Here is a 5,045-nt window from a genome sequence, read left to right as displayed (position 1 = left end):
AACTAGTTTCTAATTTCAGTTAGTTTCTAATTTCAATTTTTAGTAACTATTGTATTAGGAGAATATTTGGTTTCCTTTTTGAGGAACCTTCTATTTTGTAATTCCCTCCCCCCATCAACATTATAAATAAAGAAGATGAGGCTTCTAAAAGCCTAGAATGATTTTAATAAAAAAAATTAATGGCTATTGCTATTGTCTTCTTCATGAAGAGTTGCTTGTATTTGATCAAGGCTGAAGGAATTGGTGTTTGATCCAATTGACTCCTTGCGGCGTGAAGTCCAGGAGGTCTACTTCAAGTATTATTCTCTTAAGTTCTTATATCTCTTTCAAGACTTATTAGGGCTGCAAAACAAGGTATGTAATCTATCACTCTGCTGCCCAGAAAATTCTGCAAAACAGAGCATCTGCCCCTGTTGGAATGACCAGATCTGAGTATCCGATTAGTCCAGTTTTTTGATCAAAGGTTCCTCCCCATACCAGTGAGGATCGACCCAAATATTGGCTGATTCTACTCAGCCATTGATGAGATATTAGAAATCTCCAGATTTTCGTCTTTTAGTGAACTGAAGTTTCCATTTTTTGGATTCTGGTTCTGCTGATCTGAATTGCATTTTCTGGACTGTTGAATTAAGTTTTCTGAATATTGAAGACTGTTAGTGCACTGGGTTGGTTTATTCACAGTGTTACTGTCCTGACAGATCGATACTATTTCTGTGATCTGGTGTGACTGATTGTGACCTATTTTCTGTCCTAATTTTGTTGTTAATTGATTCTGCTTACTGGTATAATTTCTGCTAGTCGATATTTCAGAATTCTGTGTTTGTTCTTTCTGGTTTTCAAATTACTGGTTAAATTCTGGATTATTGCTGCTGTCTCCTTTTGGGTGTAATCTGGTTGTTTTCTAGTCTAAAAGTTCCTGCAGTTTTGGGACTGATTTGGTTGTCAAATCCATTCTTACGTTAGGTTCTTTTGTTCATTCTTTGCAATTAGCATTTTACTCCCTAAAAAAAGTGAAAATCAAGTTGGGATCATAGTTGTCAAAGTGGTTTGGCCTTATTGCATTGCATGTTGCCTTATATTTGGGTACTTATTTATAGCAAATATCATTTAAGTAAATGTTTCATGTCATTTCATTTACTTAAGATATTATTCATAAATAAACAAATAGCCCCTATTTGAATCCAATAAAAATAATTTAAAAATCGAATTCCGAAAGGATTAAATGTCAATCCCGCAGTCCAAGAACAGAAATTGGATTTTTGGTGTTAGGAGCGATTTTCAACTTTCAAATGCTAAGGTTTTTCTTAATTCTGAAAATTTTATAAATCTTATCATGGTAAAACCTTGCTAAAAACAAAAAGTTTGGTAAAATAATCTTTCGTGTACACTTATCATGGTTGACTTAACAAGAAATATCCAAGGAGAGATCCCGTGGTGTATGCTTTTTGTTGACAATATTGTGTTGGTCGGTAAAACTGTGACAGAGATTAATATATGTTGGAACTATGGAGATATACTTTAGAATCGCAAGGTCTTAAGATAAGTAGAACGAAGATGGAATGTATGATGTGTAACGTTAGTCGAGTGAGGATCGATAGCGAGGGAGTGAAAATTGAGGGGAGCGAGATCCCGCAAAGTGTCTGTTTCATATATCTGGGCTCTATCTTAAACAAGGAAGGTGAGATTGATGATGATGTTTCACACAGAATTAAAGTAGGATGGATGAAATGGAGTGGGGCGTATGGAGTGTTATGTGATCGACGGATTCCTCTAAGGCTTAAGGGAAAATTCTACAGAACAGTCATAAGACCAACTATGATGTATGGTGTAGAATGTTAGGCATTCAAGAAGCGTAACGTAGATAAGTTGAATGTGGCTGAGATGAGGATGTCGAGATGGATGTGCGGTAAAACCCTGAGAGATAGAATAAGAAATGACCAGATTCCAACCGATTTAGGAATTGCCCCAATTCAAGATAAGCTCAGAGAATGTCGGCTACGATGGTTTGGGCATGTCCAAAGGAGAACTTTGGATGCCCCAGTACGAAGGAGTGACTAGATGCAGATGGATGGAGCTAAAAGGGCTAAGGGTAGGCAAAAAACGACCATTGATGAGTTAGTAAGGAGAGACATGCAAAAGTTAAGTCTTCACCCAACTATGGCATCTAAAAGAGCTAAGTGGAGGGCTAAGATCCGGGTTGCTGATTCGTGAGTGGGATGTCCCAAAGTAGCTTTTTTTTTTATATATATATATATACTCATGGATCCATGTAGCTGACCCCATTTAGTTGGGATAAGGCTAAGTTGTGTTGTTGTTTTGATGTTCATAAAATTATTTTGGGAAAATTATGTCCCCCTCCCCTGTAGTTTGCCGAAATTACACGTGAATCCAAGGGTTTGAACGAATTACGTCCCCCTCCCATGTATTTTGAAAGATTCTTACAATTAGGTCCAATCCGTTAGTCACCGTGAAATTGTGACCATTAGTTGCTGATATCACCTAATATCATATATTTTAATGTAAAAAATGCCCCTATATACACATGAATTTACTTATATACCATAACATCTTCTTCCTCTTCTTTTTCCTCCTCTCTCATCTTCGTCTCCGTTCACTGCCGCTGTGATAAAACCTCCTCAGATTTGCAGGTTCGTATTCTCTGTCTTTTAATCTCTGTCTCTCGATCTTATTCATAGTTCTTAGTCTCAGTTCCGGTGGGTTTAACCCAACCCCTGTTACCGTTGACATAGAACAAGTCCGATCTTCTCTCTCCGTCTCTCTATCTCTCGATCTCTTCTTTCAGTTCTTAGTCTCGTTCCAGTGGATTTAACCCAACCCCTATTACCGCTGACATATAACTCCACAGCAGTGTTGTAAGTTCCACAATTCCTTGATAGGCATAACAACTGTAAGGCTTCTTGGTTCTCCATTTCAATTCCTTCATTCTCTTTTGTTCTTTTTTTACCCAAATCAATCCAAGAAATTGATGGTAGGCACCTGGGATCTTTGATATGATGTGTTGATTTATGAAATCAGAACAAATATTGACACGTCTCCACAAGTATTCATGGGAAAATCTAATTCGTCGACACATACTTGCCAATAACCTTATATGTCAAAGAGGATTTCCTGTAGAAGACATCCATGCCATTACTGTACAACAACAATACTCCACGTGCTAAATATCTGTGTACACTGGATGTGATCCATATAGATCTGTATTGAGATTAATGGCTGAAATATCTGTTGTAATCAAAGTATAAGGATCGTTAGGATATAACTTAATCCCGTGTGGTTGTGTATTCTCTCCAAGACCATACAGAGAGGCATCCTTAAGCAGTTTAGTGGAGATCTGGAGATACTGATCTTTAAACACCATATCTCCATATGCGTCTGATCCAGAAACGCTTGAATTGAATAGGGTTTGTCCATTTGATTTCCTTCTCACTGCAAACCGAAATGAATTTGCAATGTAGCTGAAGATGAGCTGCCCTATTTAGTAATCAGAAGGTGAAAAGAGGGTGTTTCTAACTTTCCCAATGGTTTGCTTCACTGCAGGAGGTTGCTCTCTTGGTAGCAAATTGTAGGGAACTTGCTACAATTATTTGGGAACGATCTGATCAAGAGGAGGAGGGTCAAAGATTCTAGCAACGGCAACGGCAATAATCAGATCAAGAGAAGGAGGGTCAAAGAATGTAGAGAAAAGAATTGAGATTCAGGGGGGTACGGATAAGACCCTTTTCCACTAAGGGGTAATATAGTCTTTTGCTATTTAAAAATAACAGTATATTCACACCGTCAATATTAGGGGAGGAGGACGTAATTCGTTCAAACCCTTAAATTTATGTGTAATTTCGACAAACTACAAGGGAGGGGGCATAATTTTCCCAATTATTTTTATTCAGATGATTATAATAGTATTCGCACACTTTTAAAACAAGTTCGACAGGAACATTACTTTGTCATTACAACTTAGCTTAAAGTAATCTTAGTCTTGTTGGAAAGCTGGTTTTGTGCTATATCTAATACAAAGTCTCATGTAAAAATAAATTATTTGACTAGTCAAACTTATTACAAAACAAGAACATTTCTCTAAATGTTGATTTTTGATAACTTAATGTGACATAAAATTTTTGATGATTTGATGTGGCTTAATGTTGGTTTTTGATGACTTGATGTGGCTTAATGTTATAAGGTATATGTAGCATACTAAATAATGTTGGAAAAAAAGAAAAGAAAAAATAACACTTGGTCGCCTTGGTCCGCCTTGGCTCCATGACAACTACGGTTGGGATTCCATATATTGGCCATAAAGAACTACAAAGCAAGGATTCAACAAAGTTTAAAGCAAGGATTCAAAGCCTCAAGGCCTTCAACTCAAGTTTTTTTAAGAACATATCACTTTTTTGAATAATTTCAATTGAATACACTTCTCTTAGTATGATATGATACTCTCCATTTTATTATCTATGCATTGTAAATAAGAGAGAGAGAGAGAGAGAGAGAGAGAGAGAGAGAGAGAGAGAGAGAGAGAGAGAGAGAGAGAGAGAGAGAGAGAGAGAGAGAGAGCTGCGACTTTGGTAATGGGAGTCCCAATGTCCCAATCGATGAGATTGGGGCTGCCTAACACTTTCATTATATAGCGAAATAGAACTCCTAGTCATAACAGTACTAGGAAAGTAAAAACAGAAATAGAACTTACTTCTAACTAGCTTTCCTAATACAATTAGGACTAGACTAGAACTCCCTTAAGGAGGATTTCGTGGCTTATGCAGGACAGCTAGATGGACTGCCAGCCAACCACCACTCATCCTCCCTCTCACGACATACCATATTCTAACACTCCCCCTCAAGCTGGAGCATAGATGTTAATCAATAATCATGCCCAGTTTGTTACAAATATAGTCCACTCTACCACTCTACCGCTCCCCAAAGATTTAATGAAACCGTCTGCAACCTATTCTTTTGTATGAGCATGACTTGTAGAGACAACTCCTTGTTGTAGCTTTTCTCGAACAAAGTGACAGTCCACCTCAATGTGTTTC

At 37.4% G+C, this 5,045-nt stretch overlaps 1 protein-coding gene across 1 annotated transcript in view; it reads left to right on the top strand.

Moving 5' to 3' along the window:
* Nucleotides 1-3,575: 3,575 nt before the first annotated feature.
* Nucleotides 3,576-5,045, top strand: part of LOC122078355 (katanin p80 WD40 repeat-containing subunit B1 homolog KTN80.4-like) — a 46,190-nt gene continuing 44,720 nt past the window's right edge. Inside the window, exon 1 of the mRNA XM_042644320.1 lies at nucleotides 3,576-3,752. The gene's annotated coding sequence lies outside the window, so the exon portion shown is untranslated. The remainder of the gene's footprint in view (nucleotides 3,753-5,045) is intronic.

This window comes from Macadamia integrifolia, chromosome 5 (assembly GCF_013358625.1).
Source record: "Macadamia integrifolia cultivar HAES 741 chromosome 5, SCU_Mint_v3, whole genome shotgun sequence".
Lineage (NCBI taxonomy): Eukaryota > Viridiplantae > Streptophyta > Magnoliopsida > Proteales > Proteaceae > Macadamia > Macadamia integrifolia.
The sequence above is the reverse complement of the archived record's forward strand: the minus strand, read 5'-3'. Positions and strand labels throughout refer to the sequence as shown.